This window comes from Schistocerca serialis, chromosome 4 (genome assembly GCF_023864345.2).
Source record: "Schistocerca serialis cubense isolate TAMUIC-IGC-003099 chromosome 4, iqSchSeri2.2, whole genome shotgun sequence".
Classification (NCBI taxonomy): Eukaryota; Metazoa; Arthropoda; class Insecta; order Orthoptera; family Acrididae; genus Schistocerca; species Schistocerca serialis.
In genome coordinates, this window is record NC_064641.1 from 36420555 (window position 1) to 36443697 (window position 23143).

The 23143-nt window shown below is 52.0% G+C and overlaps 30 non-coding genes across 30 annotated transcripts; 4 read left to right on the top strand and 26 right to left on the bottom strand.

Annotated features, from left to right (window-relative positions):
* Positions 1-96: 96 nt before the first annotated feature.
* Trnam-cau (transfer RNA methionine (anticodon CAU)) lies at positions 97-169 on the bottom strand. Its single transcript has one exon. It is a non-coding gene; the product is annotated as a tRNA-Met (tRNA).
* Positions 170-1143: 974 nt separating this feature from the next.
* Trnag-ucc (transfer RNA glycine (anticodon UCC)) lies at positions 1144-1215 on the top strand. Its single transcript has one exon. It is a non-coding gene; the product is annotated as a tRNA-Gly (tRNA).
* A 265-nt stretch (positions 1216-1480) lies between these two features.
* Positions 1481-1562, bottom strand: Trnas-aga (transfer RNA serine (anticodon AGA)). Its single transcript has one exon. It is a non-coding gene; the product is annotated as a tRNA-Ser (tRNA).
* A 139-nt stretch (positions 1563-1701) lies between these two features.
* Trnak-uuu (transfer RNA lysine (anticodon UUU)) lies at positions 1702-1774 on the bottom strand. Its single transcript has one exon. It is a non-coding gene; the product is annotated as a tRNA-Lys (tRNA).
* A 296-nt stretch (positions 1775-2070) lies between these two features.
* Trnae-uuc (transfer RNA glutamic acid (anticodon UUC)) lies at positions 2071-2142 on the bottom strand. The gene has a single exon. It is a non-coding gene; the product is annotated as a tRNA-Glu (tRNA).
* A 308-nt stretch (positions 2143-2450) lies between these two features.
* Trnam-cau (transfer RNA methionine (anticodon CAU)) lies at positions 2451-2523 on the bottom strand. The gene has a single exon. It is a non-coding gene; the product is annotated as a tRNA-Met (tRNA).
* Positions 2524-3497: 974 nt separating this feature from the next.
* Trnag-ucc (transfer RNA glycine (anticodon UCC)) lies at positions 3498-3569 on the top strand. The gene has a single exon. It is a non-coding gene; the product is annotated as a tRNA-Gly (tRNA).
* Positions 3570-3834: 265 nt separating this feature from the next.
* On the bottom strand, positions 3835-3916 carry Trnas-aga (transfer RNA serine (anticodon AGA)). The gene has a single exon. It is a non-coding gene; the product is annotated as a tRNA-Ser (tRNA).
* Positions 3917-4055: 139 nt separating this feature from the next.
* Trnak-uuu (transfer RNA lysine (anticodon UUU)) lies at positions 4056-4128 on the bottom strand. Its single transcript has one exon. It is a non-coding gene; the product is annotated as a tRNA-Lys (tRNA).
* A 296-nt stretch (positions 4129-4424) lies between these two features.
* On the bottom strand, positions 4425-4496 carry Trnae-uuc (transfer RNA glutamic acid (anticodon UUC)). Its single transcript has one exon. It is a non-coding gene; the product is annotated as a tRNA-Glu (tRNA).
* Positions 4497-4804: 308 nt separating this feature from the next.
* Positions 4805-4877, bottom strand: Trnam-cau (transfer RNA methionine (anticodon CAU)). Its single transcript has one exon. It is a non-coding gene; the product is annotated as a tRNA-Met (tRNA).
* Positions 4878-5851: 974 nt separating this feature from the next.
* Positions 5852-5923, top strand: Trnag-ucc (transfer RNA glycine (anticodon UCC)). Its single transcript has one exon. It is a non-coding gene; the product is annotated as a tRNA-Gly (tRNA).
* Positions 5924-6188: 265 nt separating this feature from the next.
* On the bottom strand, positions 6189-6270 carry Trnas-aga (transfer RNA serine (anticodon AGA)). The gene has a single exon. It is a non-coding gene; the product is annotated as a tRNA-Ser (tRNA).
* A 139-nt stretch (positions 6271-6409) lies between these two features.
* On the bottom strand, positions 6410-6482 carry Trnak-uuu (transfer RNA lysine (anticodon UUU)). Its single transcript has one exon. It is a non-coding gene; the product is annotated as a tRNA-Lys (tRNA).
* Positions 6483-6778: 296 nt separating this feature from the next.
* Positions 6779-6850, bottom strand: Trnae-uuc (transfer RNA glutamic acid (anticodon UUC)). The gene has a single exon. It is a non-coding gene; the product is annotated as a tRNA-Glu (tRNA).
* A 308-nt stretch (positions 6851-7158) lies between these two features.
* Positions 7159-7231, bottom strand: Trnam-cau (transfer RNA methionine (anticodon CAU)). The gene has a single exon. It is a non-coding gene; the product is annotated as a tRNA-Met (tRNA).
* A 974-nt stretch (positions 7232-8205) lies between these two features.
* Trnag-ucc (transfer RNA glycine (anticodon UCC)) lies at positions 8206-8277 on the top strand. The gene has a single exon. It is a non-coding gene; the product is annotated as a tRNA-Gly (tRNA).
* Positions 8278-8542: 265 nt separating this feature from the next.
* On the bottom strand, positions 8543-8624 carry Trnas-aga (transfer RNA serine (anticodon AGA)). Its single transcript has one exon. It is a non-coding gene; the product is annotated as a tRNA-Ser (tRNA).
* A 139-nt stretch (positions 8625-8763) lies between these two features.
* On the bottom strand, positions 8764-8836 carry Trnak-uuu (transfer RNA lysine (anticodon UUU)). The gene has a single exon. It is a non-coding gene; the product is annotated as a tRNA-Lys (tRNA).
* Positions 8837-9132: 296 nt separating this feature from the next.
* Trnae-uuc (transfer RNA glutamic acid (anticodon UUC)) lies at positions 9133-9204 on the bottom strand. The gene has a single exon. It is a non-coding gene; the product is annotated as a tRNA-Glu (tRNA).
* A 308-nt stretch (positions 9205-9512) lies between these two features.
* Trnam-cau (transfer RNA methionine (anticodon CAU)) lies at positions 9513-9585 on the bottom strand. Its single transcript has one exon. It is a non-coding gene; the product is annotated as a tRNA-Met (tRNA).
* Positions 9586-11892: 2307 nt separating this feature from the next.
* LOC126475531 (5S ribosomal RNA) lies at positions 11893-12011 on the bottom strand. Its single transcript, XR_007586743.1, has one exon. It is a non-coding gene; the product is annotated as a 5S ribosomal RNA (ribosomal RNA).
* A 1260-nt stretch (positions 12012-13271) lies between these two features.
* On the bottom strand, positions 13272-13390 carry LOC126475941 (5S ribosomal RNA). Its single transcript, XR_007586778.1, has one exon. It is a non-coding gene; the product is annotated as a 5S ribosomal RNA (ribosomal RNA).
* A 1260-nt stretch (positions 13391-14650) lies between these two features.
* Positions 14651-14769, bottom strand: LOC126476058 (5S ribosomal RNA). The gene has a single exon (XR_007586791.1). It is a non-coding gene; the product is annotated as a 5S ribosomal RNA (ribosomal RNA).
* Positions 14770-16029: 1260 nt separating this feature from the next.
* LOC126476173 (5S ribosomal RNA) lies at positions 16030-16148 on the bottom strand. Its single transcript, XR_007586802.1, has one exon. It is a non-coding gene; the product is annotated as a 5S ribosomal RNA (ribosomal RNA).
* Positions 16149-17408: 1260 nt separating this feature from the next.
* LOC126476646 (5S ribosomal RNA) lies at positions 17409-17527 on the bottom strand. Its single transcript, XR_007587128.1, has one exon. It is a non-coding gene; the product is annotated as a 5S ribosomal RNA (ribosomal RNA).
* Positions 17528-18787: 1260 nt separating this feature from the next.
* On the bottom strand, positions 18788-18906 carry LOC126475708 (5S ribosomal RNA). The gene has a single exon (XR_007586754.1). It is a non-coding gene; the product is annotated as a 5S ribosomal RNA (ribosomal RNA).
* A 1261-nt stretch (positions 18907-20167) lies between these two features.
* Positions 20168-20286, bottom strand: LOC126475824 (5S ribosomal RNA). Its single transcript, XR_007586769.1, has one exon. It is a non-coding gene; the product is annotated as a 5S ribosomal RNA (ribosomal RNA).
* A 1261-nt stretch (positions 20287-21547) lies between these two features.
* Positions 21548-21666, bottom strand: LOC126475855 (5S ribosomal RNA). Its single transcript, XR_007586770.1, has one exon. It is a non-coding gene; the product is annotated as a 5S ribosomal RNA (ribosomal RNA).
* Positions 21667-22929: 1263 nt separating this feature from the next.
* On the bottom strand, positions 22930-23048 carry LOC126475866 (5S ribosomal RNA). Its single transcript, XR_007586771.1, has one exon. It is a non-coding gene; the product is annotated as a 5S ribosomal RNA (ribosomal RNA).
* Between the last annotated feature and the right edge of the window lie 95 nt (positions 23049-23143).

Below are 23143 nucleotides of genomic sequence, written 5' to 3' on the forward strand. Positions count from 1 at the left end.
GGGGCGTAGACTCCTTGTGGATAACGAACGACAATTAAGTTCGTTCCCTAGCAACAGCAACGCCGTTAATTCAGCCATGATGTACAGCAAATTAAATGCCCCGGGTGAGGATCGAACTCACGACCTTAAGATTATGAGACTTACGCGCTACCTACTGCGCTACCGAGGCACGTTGCAAGTAACGTTACAGGAAACTTGGTAAGTCTCTCATATTAGAGATAGACAGTTTGCGCTTTCTCAAGAATCTGTTGTGTTGCTACACGTGCTTTCCCTACTTGCTAGATTAAACTGCTGCCGCAGCTATTTCAACGGAACGCAGCACTGCCCGAGGTTACAGTACATCGCCCTTGCGGCACCTGAACACAGCGGCCTGTTGGGCCAGGCCGTCGTCAGAGTTCAGAAATAGCACGCGACCGTTCAAGTACGGTCTGTTGCGTGCTGCGTGTATGGTTCTTCTCACAGCGAATCCTGCTATACATTCCTGAGGCTGACGCAGCTCAGGCGAGGAATCGGCGCGGCAGCATTATAGCGAGAACAGCAGAACGATGCATCGGCCGGGAATCGAACCCGGGCCGTCCGCATGCTAAGCGAGCATTCACCAATTTTTTTTTTGTTCTCATTTCTTTCGTTGCATTTGTTGGGGGCGGACGTCCGATGGCGCCCGTTCAAGTTCATCGTTGACTCGGTCTTTCATCACAGAGGGCAGATAACTCTCAGACCGAACACGCTGAGCTATCGTGCCAGCAAGCCTTAAGATTATGAGACTTACGCGCTGCCTACTGCACTACTGAGGCACATGCCATTGAACCACCGATGCTCGACAAGCTGCCCGTGCTTCCCGAGCACTTTTCTGCAGGGGAAAGTGGGATTGCCACCCAGCGACGTCGGATACAACCGAAAAAAGTGCTACACACGCGGAGTGCTCCACTACACTGCCTTAAAACGAATGCTCATCTCTATCGTTGAGTAACCTTGCGGCCGCGGCGACTAGTCTTGCCCAAAGACGCAGCGTGCGTGGAGGCGCTACCCGAATGCGTGTGGATGCACCCTCCTACCTCGTAAAGCGCCTGCAGCTACTATCACCGTGGGCCGCTGCTGGCGGGCAGGAAGCCGACAAAGCGGGGCGTTGCGAGCAGCGCCTGTGCGGTGGTGGTGTAATGGTGAGCATAGTTGCCTTCCAAGCAGTTGATCCGGGTTCGATTCCCGGCCACCGCAAGTGGCGCTGGTTTTTTCGTATGAGTATGTGAGCCGCGTGCTGTTAAATGACGGTTTTTTTCGTCGTAGCTCCACGCTGACCATCCTGTAGTATGTCCCGACTTGTCCCGACTTTGCTCGGCTGACGCGAAAGCTGACGCTTGGAATTCGCCCTTATCAAAAGGACAGGCACTATAAACGGCTGAGAGAGGCGAGGTGTGGAGAGGTACCAAACGACAGGCAATCTGCGAAATTTTCTGCTCGTTGTTCTTAAAGAAAAAACCGACGCAGTCGGTAGGACTCGAACCTACGCTCCCAGAGGGAATCTGATTTCTAGTCAGACGCCTTAACCACTCGGCCACGACTGCTCGTAACTGAAGTTTCCCTGGAATCGTGAAAAATCCAACCGGTCTGCGCAGAATGTTGACAGGAAACGAACTCCGTGCACTGATTACGGCAGGGTTACCATCGCTACGAGACGAGCCATTACGGAAACGTTAAAATCTTCGCCCGGACAGGGACTTGAACCCTGGACCCTTAGGTTAAAAGCCTAATGCTCTACCGACTGAGCTATCCGGGCTCACGCTCGTTGTGGATGGAGCGGCTGCAAGCAATGTAAATAACTGGAACGCGTGTGTAGGCGTACTACGGTAATTTCTGGCTTCTGGCGCAACTGGCGACTTCACCGACTTCCCACTGACGCTGGTAGCAGCCCAACAGCGGACCAGAGCCTCTTCTCCCTTTATTCCGGTGCCGACAGTAATTGCATCATGTGCCTGTTTTCCCCGATTACGTTCGGTCGAAGCTTCGGAAGGTGGGCGACAAACGACAGTTCGAAGGCCAAAACGTGGAGCGTTGTGTGCGCAAAAACTTCCGTTCCGGTACCGGGAATCGAACCCGGGCCTCCTGGGTGAAAGCCAGGTATCCTAGCCACTAGACCACACCGGATTTGCTCGGTAAGCGTGAGGTTTTCTCCGTCTCCTCTCGTATTTCGTGCTGAATCTGGACTCAGTGCAGTTCTCCGTTTGCGAGCATATTTGCGCCTACAGACTGGCATGGCGCACAGCTCGAAATTGACTATTCATTATGTTACTCCTAACAAGGGAAGAGAAAGATCAAAGTTGTACGTTGTCATAATTGGAAATAAACATATTGACGCTGGGGCGTAGACTCCTTGTGGATAACGAACGACAATTAAGTTCGTTCCCTAGCAACAGCAACGCCGTTAATTCAGCCATGATGTACAGCAAATTAAATGCCCCGGGTGAGGATCGAACTCACGACCTTAAGATTATGAGACTTACGCGCTACCTACTGCGCTACCGAGGCACGTTGCAAGTAACGTTACAGGAAACTTGGTAAGTCTCTCATATTAGAGATAGACAGTTTGCGCTTTCTCAAGAATCTGTTGTGTTGCTACACGTGCTTTCCCTACTTGCTAGATTAAACTGCTGCCGCAGCTATTTCAACGGAACGCAGCACTGCCCGAGGTTACAGTACATCGCCCTTGCGGCACCTGAACACAGCGGCCTGTTGGGCCAGGCCGTCGTCAGAGTTCAGAAATAGCACGCGACCGTTCAAGTACGGTCTGTTGCGTGCTGCGTGTATGGTTCTTCTCACAGCGAATCCTGCTATACATTCCTGAGGCTGACGCAGCTCAGGCGAGGAATCGGCGCGGCAGCATTATAGCGAGAACAGCAGAACGATGCATCGGCCGGGAATCGAACCCGGGCCGTCCGCATGCTAAGCGAGCATTCACCAATTTTTTTTTTGTTCTCATTTCTTTCGTTGCATTTGTTGGGGGCGGACGTCCGATGGCGCCCGTTCAAGTTCATCGTTGACTCGGTCTTTCATCACAGAGGGCAGATAACTCTCAGACCGAACACGCTGAGCTATCGTGCCAGCAAGCCTTAAGATTATGAGACTTACGCGCTGCCTACTGCACTACTGAGGCACATGCCATTGAACCACCGATGCTCGACAAGCTGCCCGTGCTTCCCGAGCACTTTTCTGCAGGGGAAAGTGGGATTGCCACCCAGCGACGTCGGATACAACCGAAAAAAGTGCTACACACGCGGAGTGCTCCACTACACTGCCTTAAAACGAATGCTCATCTCTATCGTTGAGTAACCTTGCGGCCGCGGCGACTAGTCTTGCCCAAAGACGCAGCGTGCGTGGAGGCGCTACCCGAATGCGTGTGGATGCACCCTCCTACCTCGTAAAGCGCCTGCAGCTACTATCACCGTGGGCCGCTGCTGGCGGGCAGGAAGCCGACAAAGCGGGGCGTTGCGAGCAGCGCCTGTGCGGTGGTGGTGTAATGGTGAGCATAGTTGCCTTCCAAGCAGTTGATCCGGGTTCGATTCCCGGCCACCGCAAGTGGCGCTGGTTTTTTCGTATGAGTATGTGAGCCGCGTGCTGTTAAATGACGGTTTTTTTCGTCGTAGCTCCACGCTGACCATCCTGTAGTATGTCCCGACTTGTCCCGACTTTGCTCGGCTGACGCGAAAGCTGACGCTTGGAATTCGCCCTTATCAAAAGGACAGGCACTATAAACGGCTGAGAGAGGCGAGGTGTGGAGAGGTACCAAACGACAGGCAATCTGCGAAATTTTCTGCTCGTTGTTCTTAAAGAAAAAACCGACGCAGTCGGTAGGACTCGAACCTACGCTCCCAGAGGGAATCTGATTTCTAGTCAGACGCCTTAACCACTCGGCCACGACTGCTCGTAACTGAAGTTTCCCTGGAATCGTGAAAAATCCAACCGGTCTGCGCAGAATGTTGACAGGAAACGAACTCCGTGCACTGATTACGGCAGGGTTACCATCGCTACGAGACGAGCCATTACGGAAACGTTAAAATCTTCGCCCGGACAGGGACTTGAACCCTGGACCCTTAGGTTAAAAGCCTAATGCTCTACCGACTGAGCTATCCGGGCTCACGCTCGTTGTGGATGGAGCGGCTGCAAGCAATGTAAATAACTGGAACGCGTGTGTAGGCGTACTACGGTAATTTCTGGCTTCTGGCGCAACTGGCGACTTCACCGACTTCCCACTGACGCTGGTAGCAGCCCAACAGCGGACCAGAGCCTCTTCTCCCTTTATTCCGGTGCCGACAGTAATTGCATCATGTGCCTGTTTTCCCCGATTACGTTCGGTCGAAGCTTCGGAAGGTGGGCGACAAACGACAGTTCGAAGGCCAAAACGTGGAGCGTTGTGTGCGCAAAAACTTCCGTTCCGGTACCGGGAATCGAACCCGGGCCTCCTGGGTGAAAGCCAGGTATCCTAGCCACTAGACCACACCGGATTTGCTCGGTAAGCGTGAGGTTTTCTCCGTCTCCTCTCGTATTTCGTGCTGAATCTGGACTCAGTGCAGTTCTCCGTTTGCGAGCATATTTGCGCCTACAGACTGGCATGGCGCACAGCTCGAAATTGACTATTCATTATGTTACTCCTAACAAGGGAAGAGAAAGATCAAAGTTGTACGTTGTCATAATTGGAAATAAACATATTGACGCTGGGGCGTAGACTCCTTGTGGATAACGAACGACAATTAAGTTCGTTCCCTAGCAACAGCAACGCCGTTAATTCAGCCATGATGTACAGCAAATTAAATGCCCCGGGTGAGGATCGAACTCACGACCTTAAGATTATGAGACTTACGCGCTACCTACTGCGCTACCGAGGCACGTTGCAAGTAACGTTACAGGAAACTTGGTAAGTCTCTCATATTAGAGATAGACAGTTTGCGCTTTCTCAAGAATCTGTTGTGTTGCTACACGTGCTTTCCCTACTTGCTAGATTAAACTGCTGCCGCAGCTATTTCAACGGAACGCAGCACTGCCCGAGGTTACAGTACATCGCCCTTGCGGCACCTGAACACAGCGGCCTGTTGGGCCAGGCCGTCGTCAGAGTTCAGAAATAGCACGCGACCGTTCAAGTACGGTCTGTTGCGTGCTGCGTGTATGGTTCTTCTCACAGCGAATCCTGCTATACATTCCTGAGGCTGACGCAGCTCAGGCGAGGAATCGGCGCGGCAGCATTATAGCGAGAACAGCAGAACGATGCATCGGCCGGGAATCGAACCCGGGCCGTCCGCATGCTAAGCGAGCATTCACCAATTTTTTTTTTGTTCTCATTTCTTTCGTTGCATTTGTTGGGGGCGGACGTCCGATGGCGCCCGTTCAAGTTCATCGTTGACTCGGTCTTTCATCACAGAGGGCAGATAACTCTCAGACCGAACACGCTGAGCTATCGTGCCAGCAAGCCTTAAGATTATGAGACTTACGCGCTGCCTACTGCACTACTGAGGCACATGCCATTGAACCACCGATGCTCGACAAGCTGCCCGTGCTTCCCGAGCACTTTTCTGCAGGGGAAAGTGGGATTGCCACCCAGCGACGTCGGATACAACCGAAAAAAGTGCTACACACGCGGAGTGCTCCACTACACTGCCTTAAAACGAATGCTCATCTCTATCGTTGAGTAACCTTGCGGCCGCGGCGACTAGTCTTGCCCAAAGACGCAGCGTGCGTGGAGGCGCTACCCGAATGCGTGTGGATGCACCCTCCTACCTCGTAAAGCGCCTGCAGCTACTATCACCGTGGGCCGCTGCTGGCGGGCAGGAAGCCGACAAAGCGGGGCGTTGCGAGCAGCGCCTGTGCGGTGGTGGTGTAATGGTGAGCATAGTTGCCTTCCAAGCAGTTGATCCGGGTTCGATTCCCGGCCACCGCAAGTGGCGCTGGTTTTTTCGTATGAGTATGTGAGCCGCGTGCTGTTAAATGACGGTTTTTTTCGTCGTAGCTCCACGCTGACCATCCTGTAGTATGTCCCGACTTGTCCCGACTTTGCTCGGCTGACGCGAAAGCTGACGCTTGGAATTCGCCCTTATCAAAAGGACAGGCACTATAAACGGCTGAGAGAGGCGAGGTGTGGAGAGGTACCAAACGACAGGCAATCTGCGAAATTTTCTGCTCGTTGTTCTTAAAGAAAAAACCGACGCAGTCGGTAGGACTCGAACCTACGCTCCCAGAGGGAATCTGATTTCTAGTCAGACGCCTTAACCACTCGGCCACGACTGCTCGTAACTGAAGTTTCCCTGGAATCGTGAAAAATCCAACCGGTCTGCGCAGAATGTTGACAGGAAACGAACTCCGTGCACTGATTACGGCAGGGTTACCATCGCTACGAGACGAGCCATTACGGAAACGTTAAAATCTTCGCCCGGACAGGGACTTGAACCCTGGACCCTTAGGTTAAAAGCCTAATGCTCTACCGACTGAGCTATCCGGGCTCACGCTCGTTGTGGATGGAGCGGCTGCAAGCAATGTAAATAACTGGAACGCGTGTGTAGGCGTACTACGGTAATTTCTGGCTTCTGGCGCAACTGGCGACTTCACCGACTTCCCACTGACGCTGGTAGCAGCCCAACAGCGGACCAGAGCCTCTTCTCCCTTTATTCCGGTGCCGACAGTAATTGCATCATGTGCCTGTTTTCCCCGATTACGTTCGGTCGAAGCTTCGGAAGGTGGGCGACAAACGACAGTTCGAAGGCCAAAACGTGGAGCGTTGTGTGCGCAAAAACTTCCGTTCCGGTACCGGGAATCGAACCCGGGCCTCCTGGGTGAAAGCCAGGTATCCTAGCCACTAGACCACACCGGATTTGCTCGGTAAGCGTGAGGTTTTCTCCGTCTCCTCTCGTATTTCGTGCTGAATCTGGACTCAGTGCAGTTCTCCGTTTGCGAGCATATTTGCGCCTACAGACTGGCATGGCGCACAGCTCGAAATTGACTATTCATTATGTTACTCCTAACAAGGGAAGAGAAAGATCAAAGTTGTACGTTGTCATAATTGGAAATAAACATATTGACGCTGGGGCGTAGACTCCTTGTGGATAACGAACGACAATTAAGTTCGTTCCCTAGCAACAGCAACGCCGTTAATTCAGCCATGATGTACAGCAAATTAAATGCCCCGGGTGAGGATCGAACTCACGACCTTAAGATTATGAGACTTACGCGCTACCTACTGCACTACCGAGGCACGTTGCAAGTAACGTTACAGGAAACTTGGTAAGTCTCTCATATTAGAGATAGACAGTTTGCGCTTTCTCAAGAATCTGTTGTGTTGCTACACGTGCTTTCCCTACTTGCTAGATTAAACTGCTGCCGCAGCTATTTCAACGGAACGCAGCACTGCCCGAGGTTACAGTACATCGCCCTTGCGGCACCTGAACACAGCGGCCTGTTGGGCCAGGCCGTCGTCAGAGTTCAGAAATAGCACGCGACCGTTCAAGTACGGTCTGTTGCGTGCTGCGTGTATGGTTCTTCTCACAGCGAATCCTGCTATACATTCCTGAGGCTGACGCAGCTCAGGCGAGGAATCGGCGCGGCAGCATTATAGCGAGAACAGCAGAACGATGCATCGGCCGGGAATCGAACCCGGGCCGTCCGCATGCTAAGCGAGCATTCACCAATTTTTTTTTTGTTCTCATTTCTTTCGTTGCATTTGTTGGGGGCGGACGTCCGATGGCGCCCGTTCAAGTTCATCGTTGACTCGGTCTTTCATCACAGAGGGCAGATAACTCTCAGACCGAACACGCTGAGCTATCGTGCCAGCAAGCCTTAAGATTATGAGACTTACGCGCTGCCTACTGCACTACTGAGGCACATGCCATTGAACCACCGATGCTCGACAAGCTGCCCGTGCTTCCCGAGCACTTTTCTGCAGGGGAAAGTGGGATTGCCACCCAGCGACGTCGGATACAACCGAAAAAAGTGCTACACACGCGGAGTGCTCCACTACACTGCCTTAAAACGAATGCTCATCTCTATCGTTGAGTAACCTTGCGGCCGCGGCGACTAGTCTTGCCCAAAGACGCAGCGTGCGTGGAGGCGCTACCCGAATGCGTGTGGATGCACCCTCCTACCTCGTAAAGCGCCTGCAGCTACTATCACCGTGGGCCGCTGCTGGCGGGCAGGAAGCCGACAAAGCGGGGCGTTGCGAGCAGCGCCTGTGCGGTGGTGGTGTAATGGTGAGCATAGTTGCCTTCCAAGCAGTTGATCCGGGTTCGATTCCCGGCCACCGCAAGTGGCGCTGGTTTTTTCGTATGAGTATGTGAGCCGCGTGCTGTTAAATGACGGTTTTTTTCGTCGTAGCTCCACGCTGACCATCCTGTAGTATGTCCCGACTTGTCCCGACTTTGCTCGGCTGACGCGAAAGCTGACGCTTGGAATTCGCCCTTATCAAAAGGACAGGCACTATAAACGGCTGAGAGAGGCGAGGTGTGGAGAGGTACCAAACGACAGGCAATCTGCGAAATTTTCTGCTCGTTGTTCTTAAAGAAAAAACCGACGCAGTCGGTAGGACTCGAACCTACGCTCCCAGAGGGAATCTGATTTCTAGTCAGACGCCTTAACCACTCGGCCACGACTGCTCGTAACTGAAGTTTCCCTGGAATCGTGAAAAATCCAACCGGTCTGCGCAGAATGTTGACAGGAAACGAACTCCGTGCACTGATTACGGCAGGGTTACCATCGCTACGAGACGAGCCATTACGGAAACGTTAAAATCTTCGCCCGGACAGGGACTTGAACCCTGGACCCTTAGGTTAAAAGCCTAATGCTCTACCGACTGAGCTATCCGGGCTCACGCTCGTTGTGGATGGAGCGGCTGCAAGCAATGTAAATAACTGGAACGCGTGTGTAGGCGTACTACGGTAATTTCTGGCTTCTGGCGCAACTGGCGACTTCACCGACTTCCCACTGACGCTGGTAGCAGCCCAACAGCGGACCAGAGCCTCTTCTCCCTTTATTCCGGTGCCGACAGTAATTGCATCATGTGCCTGTTTTCCCCGATTACGTTCGGTCGAAGCTACGGAAGGTGGGCGACAAACGACAGTTCGAAGGCCAAAACGTGGAGCGTTGTGTGCGCAAAAACTTCCGTTCCGGTACCGGGAATCGAACCCGGGCCTCCTGGGTGAAAGCCAGGTATCCTAGCCACTAGACCACACCGGATTTGCTCGGTAAGCGTGAGGTTTTCTCCGTCTCCTCTCGTATTTCGTGCTGAATCTGGACTCAGTGCAGTTCTCCGTTTGCGAGCATATTTGCGCCTACAGACTGGCATGGCGCACAGCTCGAAATTGACTATTCATTATGTTACTCCTAACAAGGGAAGAGAAAGATCAAAGTTGTACGTTGTCATAATTGGAAATAAACATATTGACGCTGGGGCGTAGACTCCTTGTGGATAACGAACGACAATTAAGTTCGTTCCCTAGCAACAGCAACGCCGTTAATTCAGCCATGATGTACAGCAAATTAAATGCCCCGGGTGAGGATCGAACTCACGACCTTAAGATTATGAGACTTACGCGCTACCTACTGCGCTACCGAGGCACGTTGCAAGTAACGTTACAGGAAACTTGGTAAGTCTCTCATATTAGAGATAGACAGTTTGCGCTTTCTCAAGAATCTGTTGTGTTGCTACACGTGCTTTCCCTACTTCCTAGATTAAACTGCTGCCGCAGCTATTTCAACGGAACGCAGCACTGCCCGAGGTTACAGTACATCGCCCTTGCGGCACCTGAACACAGCGGCCTGTTGGGCCAGGCCGTCGTCAGAGTTCAGAAACAGCACGCGACCGTTCAAGTACGGTCTGTTGCGTGCTGCGTGTATGGTTCTTCTCACAGCGAATCCTGCTATACATTCCTGAGGCTGACGCAGCTCAGGCGAGGAATCGGCGCGGCAGCATTATAGCGAGAACAGCAGAACGATGCATCGGCCGGGAATCGAACCCGGGCCGTCCGCATGCTAAGCGAGCATTCACCAATTTTTTTTTTTGTTCTCATTTCTTTCGTTGCATTTGTTGGGGGCGGACGTCCGATGGCGCCCGTTCAAGTTCATCGTTGACTCGGTCTTTCATCACAGAGGGCAGATAACTCTCAGACCGAACACGCTGAGCTATCGTGCCAGCAAGCCTTAAGATTATGAGACTTACGCGCTGCCTACTGCACTACTGAGGCACATGCCATTGAACCACCGATGCTCGACAAGCTGCCCGTGCTTCCCGAGCACTTTTCTGCAGGGGAAAGTGGGATTGCCACCCAGCGACGTCGGATACAACCGAAAAAAGTGCTACACACGCGGAGTGCTCCACTACACTGCCTTAAAACGAATGCTCATCTCTATCGTTGAGTAACCTTGCGGCCGCGGCGACTAGTCTTGCCCAAAGACGCAGCGTGCGTGGAGGCGCTACCCGAATGCGTGTGGATGCACCCTCCTACCTCGTAAAGCGCCTGCAGCTACTATCACCGTGGGCCGCTGCTGGCGGGCAGGAAGCCGACAAAGCGGGGCGTTGCGAGCAGCGCCTGTGCGGTGGTGGTGTAATGGTGAGCATAGTTGCCTTCCAAGCAGTTGATCCGGGTTCATGGTATGGCCGTTGGCGTCCTTATAATGTGGCCGCACGGCGGAGGAAGCCTTCGCCCCTTCTCCCAACACACGCAATCGCCGTTTTCCGTGGCACATTTGACGCAAAGCACGTCCTTCCACCGCCACGTGGGTGACACGCACAACACAGCTGCTCGTTGCACCGCCTGTCATTCGTTTGGTGCGTGCCGCCTCCGACACTCGCGGGAGACGCACCTTGTTCTTGTTATCCGGCGCAGGGCCGGGCGTCGGGGGTGACTGCGCGGGGTGTGGCAGTGTCCTGCTGGACCGGCGGAAGCTTTCTCACCTGGCTGACACGCGCCGCGCTTCCAGATATTTGCGTAATTTGCGCGTTGCATCCTCGCCTGTCGTGTCCCCTCCCCTTCCGTCCCGACTTGTCCCGACTTTGCTCGACTGCCGCTCGCTGCCGCTCGGGTCGCGCTCCATATGACCGCACAAGCACGAGAAACATCTGCGAGATGGGCGCGGGCCGAACCGGCGTGTCCGAGACGCCGTGTGCGGCCGTTCGGAGCTACTAGAGTAGAGCAGCGCTGCGCTGCGCTGGAAAGGTGCGAAAACACGGACAGAGGACACAGGAGGTTCAACAAAGCATCCATCTCCTCTAGAGGCGAAAGAGAAATTTTTGTTTACAAATTTGCAGATGTGCACTGCTACAAAACAATATGCCCTGACGTATTTCACAACATTTCTGTCGTTTCATACTGTTTCGTTATTTGCAGACACACTTTGCTAATCTTCCTTGGCACACTCTTCTTCAAACGGAGTTCCTTAATATCGCATCTTACGATAGTTTAAAATCAGTATGGAAGCATCTTTGTCACACGAGAAAGCTGGCAGGGGTAGCGACAAAAGAGCAAAAAATGAAGACAGCCAGAGTTCCCAGGCGGTCGCCGATCCGAATACTAACGTTGTTGCTTATCTTCGGTGATCGGACGAGAACGGCTGTTTTTTTTTTTTTTTTTTTTTAATTTATCTATTTAGTTAGTTTTTCGAATTTAGCACTGCTACAAAACAGTTGGCTCTGACGCATTTCAAGGACACATCTGTCGATTCGTAGTGTTTCGTTATTTCCAACGACTTCCTAGCACTCTTCCTCCGCGCATTCTTGCTCAAACTGAGTTCATTACTGCAATTTCGTGTCTTACGTTTAGTACAGTACTTTAAAATGCTTGTGGAAGCATCTTTGTCACACCTGAAAGTTAGTATGAAAAAGAGGGCTGGCAGGTGTAGCGACCCAAAAATTAAAAAATGACATAGAGCCAACAGCACCCGGTGTTCCCAGGCGGTCACCCATCCAAGTACTAACCGGGCCCGATGTTGCTTAACTTCGGTGATCGGACGAGAACCGGTGTATTCAACATGGTATGGCCGTTGGCGTCCTTATAATGTGGCCGCACGGCGGAGGAAGCCTTCGCCCCTTCTCCCAACACACGCAATCGCCGTTTTCCGTGGCACATTTGACGCAAAGCACGTCCTTCCACCGCCACGTGGGTGACACGCACAACACAGCTGCTCGTTGCACCGCCTGTCATTCGTTTGGTGCGTGCCGCCTCCGACACTCGCGGGAGACGCACCTTGTTCTTGTTATCCGGCGCAGGGCCGGGCGTCGGGGGTGACTGCGCGGGGTGTGGCAGTGTCCTGCTGGACCGGCGGAAGCTTTCTCACCTGGCTGACACGCGCCGCGCTTCCAGATATTTGCGTAATTTGCGCGTTGCATCCTCGCCTGTCGTGTCCCCTCCCCTTCCGTCCCGACTTGTCCCGACTTTGCTCGACTGCCGCTCGCTGCCGCTCGGGTCGCGCTCCATATGACCGCACAAGCACGAGAAACATCTGCGAGATGGGCGCGGGCCGAACCGGCGTGTCCGAGACGCCGTGTGCGGCCGTTCGGAGCTACTAGAGTAGAGCAGCGCTGCGCTGCGCTGGAAAGGTGCGAAAACACGGACAGAGGACACAGGAGGTTCAACAAAGCATCCATCTCCTCTAGAGGCGAAAGAGAAATTTTTGTTTACAAATTTGCAGATGTGCACTGCTACAAAACAATATGCCCTGACGTATTTCACAACATTTCTGTCGTTTCATACTGTTTCGTTATTTGCAGACACACTTTGCTAATCTTCCTTGGCACACTCTTCTTCAAACGGAGTTCCTTAATATCGCATCTTACGATAGTTTAAAATCAGTATGGAAGCATCTTTGTCACACGAGAAAGCTGGCAGGGGTAGCGACAAAAGAGCAAAAAATGAAGACAGCCAGAGTTCCCAGGCGGTCGCCGATCCGAATACTAACGTTGTTGCTTATCTTCGGTGATCGGACGAGAACGGCTGTTTTTTTTTTTTTTTTTTTTTAATTTATCTATTTAGTTAGTTTTTCGAATTTAGCACTGCTACAAAACAGTTGGCTCTGACGCATTTCAAGGACACATCTGTCGATTCGTAGTGTTTCGTTATTTCCAACGACTTCCTAGCACTCTTCCTCCGCGCATTCTTGCTCAAACTGAGTTCATTACTGCAATTTCGTGTCTTACGTTTAGTACAGTACTTTAAAATGCTTGTGGAAGCATCTTTGTCACACCTGAAAGTTAGTATGAAAAAGAGGGCTGGCAGGTGTAGCGACCCAAAAATTAAAAAATGACATAGAGCCAACAGCACCCGGTGTTCCCAGGCGGTCACCCATCCAAGTACTAACCGGGCCCGATGTTGCTTAACTTCGGTGATCGGACGAGAACCGGTGTATTCAACATGGTATGGCCGTTGGCGTCCTTATAATGTGGCCGCACGGCGGAGGAAGCCTTCGCCCCTTCTCCCAACACACGCAATCGCCGTTTTCCGTGGCACATTTGACGCAAAGCACGTCCTTCCACCGCCACGTGGGTGACACGCACAACACAGCTGCTCGTTGCACCGCCTGTCATTCGTTTGGTGCGTGCCGCCTCCGACACTCGCGGGAGACGCACCTTGTTCTTGTTATCCGGCGCAGGGCCGGGCGTCGGGGGTGACTGCGCGGGGTGTGGCAGTGTCCTGCTGGACCGGCGGAAGCTTTCTCACCTGGCTGACACGCGCCGCGCTTCCAGATATTTGCGTAATTTGCGCGTTGCATCCTCGCCTGTCGTGTCCCCTCCCCTTCCGTCCCGACTTGTCCCGACTTTGCTCGACTGCCGCTCGCTGCCGCTCGGGTCGCGCTCCATATGACCGCACAAGCACGAGAAACATCTGCGAGATGGGCGCGGGCCGAACCGGCGTGTCCGAGACGCCGTGTGCGGCCGTTCGGAGCTACTAGAGTAGAGCAGCGCTGCGCTGCGCTGGAAAGGTGCGAAAACACGGACAGAGGACACAGGAGGTTCAACAAAGCATCCATCTCCTCTAGAGGCGAAAGAGAAATTTTTGTTTACAAATTTGCAGATGTGCACTGCTACAAAACAATATGCCCTGACGTATTTCACAACATTTCTGTCGTTTCATACTGTTTCGTTATTTGCAGACACACTTTGCTAATCTTCCTTGGCACACTCTTCTTCAAACGGAGTTCCTTAATATCGCATCTTACGATAGTTTAAAATCAGTATGGAAGCATCTTTGTCACACGAGAAAGCTGGCAGGGGTAGCGACAAAAGAGCAAAAAATGAAGACAGCCAGAGTTCCCAGGCGGTCGCCGATCCGAATACTAACGTTGTTGCTTATCTTCGGTGATCGGACGAGAACGGCTGTTTTTTTTTTTTTTTTTTTTTAATTTATCTATTTAGTTAGTTTTTCGAATTTAGCACTGCTACAAAACAGTTGGCTCTGACGCATTTCAAGGACACATCTGTCGATTCGTAGTGTTTCGTTATTTCCAACGACTTCCTAGCACTCTTCCTCCGCGCATTCTTGCTCAAACTGAGTTCATTACTGCAATTTCGTGTCTTACGTTTAGTACAGTACTTTAAAATGCTTGTGGAAGCATCTTTGTCACACCTGAAAGTTAGTATGAAAAAGAGGGCTGGCAGGTGTAGCGACCCAAAAATTAAAAAATGACATAGAGCCAACAGCACCCGGTGTTCCCAGGCGGTCACCCATCCAAGTACTAACCGGGCCCGATGTTGCTTAACTTCGGTGATCGGACGAGAACCGGTGTATTCAACATGGTATGGCCGTTGGCGTCCTTATAATGTGGCCGCACGGCGGAGGAAGCCTTCGCCCCTTCTCCCAACACACGCAATCGCCGTTTTCCGTGGCACATTTGACGCAAAGCACGTCCTTCCACCGCCACGTGGGTGACACGCACAACACAGCTGCTCGTTGCACCGCCTGTCATTCGTTTGGTGCGTGCCGCCTCCGACACTCGCGGGAGACGCACCTTGTTCTTGTTATCCGGCGCAGGGCCGGGCGTCGGGGGTGACTGCGCGGGGTGTGGCAGTGTCCTGCTGGACCGGCGGAAGCTTTCTCACCTGGCTGACACGCGCCGCGCTTCCAGATATTTGCGTAATTTGCGCGTTGCATCCTCGCCTGTCGTGTCCCCTCCCCTTCCGTCCCGACTTGTCCCGACTTTGCTCGACTGCCGCTCGCTGCCGCTCGGGTCGCGCTCCATATGACCGCACAAGCACGAGAAACATCTGCGAGATGGGCGCGGGCCGAACCGGCGTGTCCGAGACGCCGTGTGCGGCCGTTCGGAGCTACTAGAGTAGAGCAGCGCTGCGCTGCGCTGGAAAGGTGCGAAAACACGGACAGAGGACACAGGAGGTTCAACAAAGCATCCATCTCCTCTAGAGGCGAAAGAGAAATTTTTGTTTACAAATTTGCAGATGTGCACTGCTACAAAACAATATGCCCTGACGTATTTCACAACATTTCTGTCGTTTCATACTGTTTCGTTATTTGCAGACACACTTTGCTAATCTTCCTTGGCACACTCTTCTTCAAACGGAGTTCCTTAATATCGCATCTTACGATAGTTTAAAATCAGTATGGAAGCATCTTTGTCACACGAGAAAGCTGGCAGGGGTAGCGACAAAAGAGCAAAAAATGAAGACAGCCAGAGTTCCCAGGCGGTCGCCGATCCGAATACTAACGTTGTTGCTTATCTTCGGTGATCGGACGAGAACGGCTGTTTTTTTTTTTTTTTTTTTTTAATTTATCTATTTAGTTAGTTTTTCGAATTTAGCACTGCTACAAAACAGTTGGCTCTGACGCATTTCAAGGACACATCTGTCGATTCGTAGTGTTTCGTTATTTCCAACGACTTCCTAGCACTCTTCCTCCGCGCATTCTTGCTCAAACTGAGTTCATTACTGCAATTTCGTGTCTTACGTTTAGTACAGTACTTTAAAATGCTTGTGGAAGCATCTTTGTCACACCTGAAAGTTAGTATGAAAAAGAGGGCTGGCAGGTGTAGCGACCCAAAAATTAAAAAATGACATAGAGCCAACAGCACCCGGTGTTCCCAGGCGGTCACCCATCCAAGTACTAACCGGGCCCGATGTTGCTTAACTTCGGTGATCGGACGAGAACCGGTGTATTCAACATGGTATGGCCGTTGGCGTCCTTATAATGTGGCCGCACGGCGGAGGAAGCCTTCGCCCCTTCTCCCAACACACGCAATCGCCGTTTTCCGTGGCACATTTGACGCAAAGCACGTCCTTCCACCGCCACGTGGGTGACACGCACAACACAGCTGCTCGTTGCACCGCCTGTCATTCGTTTGGTGCGTGCCGCCTCCGACACTCGCGGGAGACGCACCTTGTTCTTGTTATCCGGCGCAGGGCCGGGCGTCGGGGGTGACTGCGCGGGGTGTGGCAGTGTCCTGCTGGACCGGCGGAAGCTTTCTCACCTGGCTGACACGCGCCGCGCTTCCAGATATTTGCGTAATTTGCGCGTTGCATCCTCGCCTGTCGTGTCCCCTCCCCTTCCGTCCCGACTTGTCCCGACTTTGCTCGACTGCCGCTCGCTGCCGCTCGGGTCGCGCTCCATATGACCGCACAAGCACGAGAAACATCTGCGAGATGGGCGCGGGCCGAACCGGCGTGTCCGAGACGCCGTGTGCGGCCGTTCGGAGCTACTAGAGTAGAGCAGCGCTGCGCTGCGCTGGAAAGGTGCGAAAACACGGACAGAGGACACAGGAGGTTCAACAAAGCATCCATCTCCTCTAGAGGCGAAAGAGAAATTTTTGTTTACAAATTTGCAGATGTGCACTGCTACAAAACAATATGCCCTGACGTATTTCACAACATTTCTGTCGTTTCATACTGTTTCGTTATTTGCAGACACACTTTGCTAATCTTCCTTGGCACACTCTTCTTCAAACGGAGTTCCTTAATATCGCATCTTACGATAGTTTAAAATCAGTATGGAAGCATCTTTGTCACACGAGAAAGCTGGCAGGGGTAGCGACAAAAGAGCAAAAAATGAAGACAGCCAGAGTTCCCAGGCGGTCGCCGATCCGAATACTAACGTTGTTGCTTATCTTCGGTGATCGGACGAGAACGGCTGTTTTTTTTTTTTTTTTTTTTTAATTTATCTATTTAGTTAGTTTTTCGAATTTAGCACTGCTACAAAACAGTTGGCTCTGACGCATTTCAAGGACACATCTGTCGATTCGTAGTGTTTCGTTATTTCCAACGACTTCCTAGCACTCTTCCTCCGCGCATTCTTGCTCAAACTGAGTTCATTACTGCAATTTCGTGTCTTACGTTTAGTACAGTACTTTAAAATGCTTGTGGAAGCATCTTTGTCACACCTGAAAGTTAGTATGAAAAAGAGGGCTGGCAGGTGTAGCGACCCAAAAATTAAAAAATGACATAGAGCCAACAGCACCCGGTGTTCCCAGGCGGTCACCCATCCAAGTACTAACCGGGCCCGATGTTGCTTAACTTCGGTGATCGGACGAGAACCGGTGTATTCAACATGGTATGGCCGTTGGCGTCCTTATAATGTGGCCGCACGGCGGAGGAAGCCTTCGCCCCTTCTCCCAACACACGCAATCGCCGTTTTCCGTGGCACATTTGACGCAAAGCACGTCCTTCCACCGCCACGTGGGTGACACGCACAACACAGCTGCTCGTTGCACCGCCTGTCATTCGTTTGGTGCGTGCCGCCTCCGACACTCGCGGGAGACGCACCTTGTTCTTGTTATCCGGCGCAGGGCCGGGCGTCGGGGGTGACTGCGCGGGGTGTGGCAGTGTCCTGCTGGACCGGCGGAAGCTTTCTCACCTGGCTGACACGCGCCGCGCTTCCAGATATTTGCGTAATTTGCGCGTTGCATCCTCGCCTGTCGTGTCCCCTCCCCTTCCGTCCCGACTTGTCCCGACTTTGCTCGACTGCCGCTCGCTGCCGCTCGGGTCGCGCTCCATATGACCGCACAAGCACGAGAAACATCTGCGAGATGGGCGCGGGCCGAACCGGCGTGTCCGAGACGCCGTGTGCGGCCGTTCGGAGCTACTAGAGTAGAGCAGCGCTGCGCTGCGCTGGAAAGGTGCGAAAACACGGACAGAGGACACAGGAGGTTCAACAAAGCATCCATCTCCTCTAGAGGCGAAAGAGAAATTTTTGTTTACAAATTTGCAGATGTGCACTGCTACAAAACAATATGCCCTGACGTATTTCACAACATTTCTGTCGTTTCATACTGTTTCGTTATTTGCAGACACACTTTGCTAATCTTCCTTGGCACACTCTTCTTCAAACGGAGTTCCTTAATATCGCATCTTACGATAGTTTAAAATCAGTATGGAAGCATCTTTGTCACACGAGAAAGCTGGCAGGGGTAGCGACAAAAGAGCAAAAAATGAAGACAGCCAGAGTTCCCAGGCGGTCGCCGATCCGAATACTAACGTTGTTGCTTATCTTCGGTGATCGGACGAGAACGGCTGTTTTTTTTTTTTTTTTTTTTTAATTTATCTATTTAGTTAGTTTTTCGAATTTAGCACTGCTACAAAACAGTTGGCTCTGACGCATTTCAAGGACACATCTGTCGATTCGTAGTGTTTCGTTATTTCCAACGACTTCCTAGCACTCTTCCTCCGCGCATTCTTGCTCAAACTGAGTTCATTACTGCAATTTCGTGTCTTACGTTTAGTACAGTACTTTAAAATGCTTGTGGAAGCATCTTTGTCACACCTGAAAGTTAGTATGAAAAAGAGGGCTGGCAGGTGTAGCGACCCAAAAATTAAAAAATGACATAGAGCCAACAGCACCCGGTGTTCCCAGGCGGTCACCCATCCAAGTACTAACCGGGCCCGATGTTGCTTAACTTCGGTGATCGGACGAGAACCGGTGTATTCAACATGGTATGGCCGTTGGCGTCCTTATAATGTGGCCGCACGGCGGAGGAAGCCTTCGCCCCTTCTCCCAACACACGCAATCGCCGTTTTCCGTGGCACATTTGACGCAAAGCACGTCCTTCCACCGCCACGTGGGTGACACGCACAACACAGCTGCTCGTTGCACCGCCTGTCATTCGTTTGGTGCGTGCCGCCTCCGACACTCGCGGGAGACGCACCTTGTTCTTGTTATCCGGCGCAGGGCCGGGCGTCGGGGGTGACTGCGCGGGGTGTGGCAGTGTCCTGCTGGACCGGCGGAAGCTTTCTCACCTGGCTGACACGCGCCGCGCTTCCAGATATTTGCGTAATTTGCGCGTTGCATCCTCGCCTGTCGTGTCCCCTCCCCTTCCGTCCCGACTTGTCCCGACTTTGCTCGACTGCCGCTCGCTGCCGCTCGGGTCGCGCTCCATATGACCGCACAAGCACGAGAAACATCTGCGAGATGGGCGCGGGCCGAACCGGCGTGTCCGAGACGCCGTGTGCGGCCGTTCGGAGCTACTAGAGTAGAGCAGCGCTGCGCTGCGCTGGAAAGGTGCGAAAACACGGACAGAGGACACAGGAGGTTCAACAAAGCATCCATCTCCTCTAGAGGCGAAAGAGAAATTTTTGTTTACAAATTTGCAGATGTGCACTGCTACAAAACAATATGCCCTGACGTATTTCACAACATTTCTGTCGTTTCATACTGTTTCGTTATTTGCAGACACACTTTGCTAATCTTCCTTGGCACACTCTTCTTCAAACGGAGTTCCTTAATATCGCATCTTACGATAGTTTAAAATCAGTATGGAAGCATCTTTGTCACACGAGAAAGCTGGCAGGGGTAGCGACAAAAGAGCAAAAAATGAAGACAGCCAGAGTTCCCAGGCGGTCGCCGATCCGAATACTAACGTTGTTGCTTATCTTCGGTGATCGGACGAGAACGGCTGTTTTTTTTTTTTTTTTTTTTTTAATTTATCTATTTAGTTAGTTTTTCGAATTTAGCACTGCTACAAAACAGTTGGCTCTGACGCATTTCAAGGACACATCTGTCGATTCGTAGTGTTTCGTTATTTCCAACGACTTCCTAGCACTCTTCCTCCGCGCATTCTTGCTCAAACTGAGTTCATTACTGCAATTTCGTGTCTTACGTTTAGTACAGTACTTTAAAATGCTTGTGGAAGCATCTTTGTCACACCTGAAAGTTAGTATGAAAAAGAGGGCTGGCAGGTGTAGCGACCCAAAAATTAAAAAATGACATAGAGCCAACAGCACCCGGTGTTCCCAGGCGGTCACCCATCCAAGTACTAACCGGGCCCGATGTTGCTTAACTTCGGTGATCGGACGAGAACCGGTGTATTCAACATGGTATGGCCGTTGGCGTCCTTATAATGTGGCCGCACGGCGGAGGAAGCCTTCGCCCCTTCTCCCAACACACGCAATCGCCGTTTTCCGTGGCACATTTGACGCAAAGCACGTCCTTCCACCGCCACGTGGGTGGACACGCACAACACAGCTGCTCGTTGCACCGCCTGTCATTCGTTTGGTGCGTGCCGCCTCCGACACTCGCGGGAGACGCACCTTGTTCTTGTTATCCGGCGCAGGGCCGGGCGTCGGGGGTGACTGCGCGGGGTGTGGCAGTGTCCTGCTGGACCGGCGGAAGCTTTCTCACCTGGCTGACACGCGCCGCGCTTCCAGATATTTGCGTAATTTGCGCGTTGCATCCTCGCCTGTCGTGTCCCCTCCCCTTCCGTCCCGACTTGTCCCGACTTTGCTCGACTGCCGCTCGCTGCCGCTCGGGTCGCGCTCCATATGACCGCACAAGCACGAGAAACATCTGCGAGATGGGCGCGGGCCGAACCGGCGTGTCCGAGACGCCGTGTGCGGCCGTTCGGAGCTACTAGAGTAGAGCAGCGCTGCGCTGCGCTGGAAAGGTGCGAAAACACGGACAGAGGACACAGGAGGTTCAACAAAGCATCCATCTCCTCTAGAGGCGAAAGAGAAATTTTTGTTTACAAATTTGCAGATGTGCACTGCTACAAAACAATATGCCCTGACGTATTTCACAACATTTCTGTCGTTTCATACTGTTTCGTTATTTGCAGACACACTTTGCTAATCTTCCTTGGCACACTCTTCTTCAAACGGAGTTCCTTAATATCGCATCTTACGATAGTTTAAAATCAGTATGGAAGCATCTTTGTCACACGAGAAAGCTGGCAGGGGTAGCGACAAAAGAGCAAAAAATGAAGACAGCCAGAGTTCCCAGGCGGTCGCCGATCCGAATACTAACGTTGTTGCTTATCTTCGGTGATCGGACGAGAACGGCTGTTTTTTTTTTTTTTTTTTTTTAATTTATCTATTTAGTTAGTTTTTCGAATTTAGCACTGCTACAAAACAGTTGGCTCTGACGCATTTCAAGGACACATCTGTCGATTCGTAGTGTTTCGTTATTTCCAACGACTTCCTAGCACTCTTCCTCCGCGCATTCTTGCTCAAACTGAGTTCATTACTGCAATTTCGTGTCTTACGTTTAGTACAGTACTTTAAAATGCTTGTGGAAGCATCTTTGTCACACCTGAAAGTTAGTATGAAAAAGAGGGCTGGCAGGTGTAGCGACCCAAAAATTAAAAAATGACATAGAGCCAACAGCACCCGGTGTTCCCAGGCGGTCACCCATCCAAGTACTAACCGGGCCCGATGTTGCTTAACTTCGGTGATCGGACGAGAACCGGTGTATTCAACATGGTATGGCCGTTGGCGTCCTTATAATGTGGCCGCACGGCGGAGGAAGCCTTCGCCCCTTCTCCCAACACACGCAATCGCCGTTTTCCGTGGCACATTTGACGCAAAGCACGTCCTTCCACCGCCACGTGGGTGACACGCACAACACAGCTGCTCGTTGCACCGCCTGTCATTCGTTTGGTGCGTGCCGCCTCCGACACTCGCGGGAGACGCACCTTGTTCTTGTTATCCGGCGCAGGGCCGGGCGTCGGGGGTGACTGCGCGGGGTGTGGCAGTGTCCTGCTGGACCGGCGGAAGCTTTCTCACCTGGCTGACACGCGCCGCGCTTCCAGATATTTGCGTAATTTGCGCGTTGCATCCTCGCCTGTCGTGTCCCCTCCCCTTCCGTCCCGACTTGTCCCGACTTTGCTCGACTGCCGCTCGCTGCCGCTCGGGTCGCGCTCCATATGACCGCACAAGCACGAGAAACATCTGCGAGATGGGCGCGGGCCGAACCGGCGTGTCCGAGACGCCGTGTGCGGCCGTTCGGAGCTACTAGAGTAGAGCAGCGCTGCGCTGCGCTGGAAAGGTGCGAAAACACGGACAGAGGACACAGGAGGTTCAACAAAGCATCCATCTCCTCTAGAGGCGAAAGAGAAATTTTTGTTTACAAATTTGCAGATGTGCACTGCTACAAAACAATATGCCCTGACGTATTTCACAACATTTCTGTCGTTTCATACTGTTTCGTTATTTGCAGACACACTTTGCTAATCTTCCTTGGCACACTCTTCTTCAAACGGAGTTCCTTAATATCGCATCTTACGATAGTTTAAAATCAGTATGGAAGCATCTTTGTCACACGAGAAAGCTGGCAGGGGTAGCGACAAAAGAGCAAAAAATGAAGACAGCCAGAGTTCCCAGGCGGTCGCCGATCCGAATACTAACGTTGTTGCTTATCTTCGGTGATCGGACGAGAACGGCTGTTTTTTTTTTTTTTTTTTTTTTAATTTATCTATTTAGTTAGTTTTTCGAATTTAGCACTGCTACAAAAACAGTTGGCTCTGACGCATTTCAAGGGACACATCTGTCGATTCGTAGTGTTTCGTTATTTCCAACGACTTCCTAGCACTCTTCCTCCGCGCATTCTTGCTCAAACTGAGTTCATTACTGCAATTTCGTGTCTTACGTTTAGTACAGTACTTTAAAATGCTTGTGGAAGCATCTTTGTCACACCTGAAAGTTAGTATGAAAAAGAGGGCTGGCAGGTGTAGCGACCCAAAAATTAAAAAATGACATAGAGCCAACAGCACCCGGTGTTCCCAGGCGGTCACCCATCCAAGTACTAACCGGGCCCGATGTTGCTTAACTTCGGTGATCGGACGAGAACCGGTGTATTCAACATGGTATGGCCGTTGGCGTCCTTATAATGTGGCCGCACGGCGGAGGAAGCCTTCGCCCCTTCTCCCAACACACGCAATCGCCGTTTTCCGTGGCACATTTGACGCAAAGCAC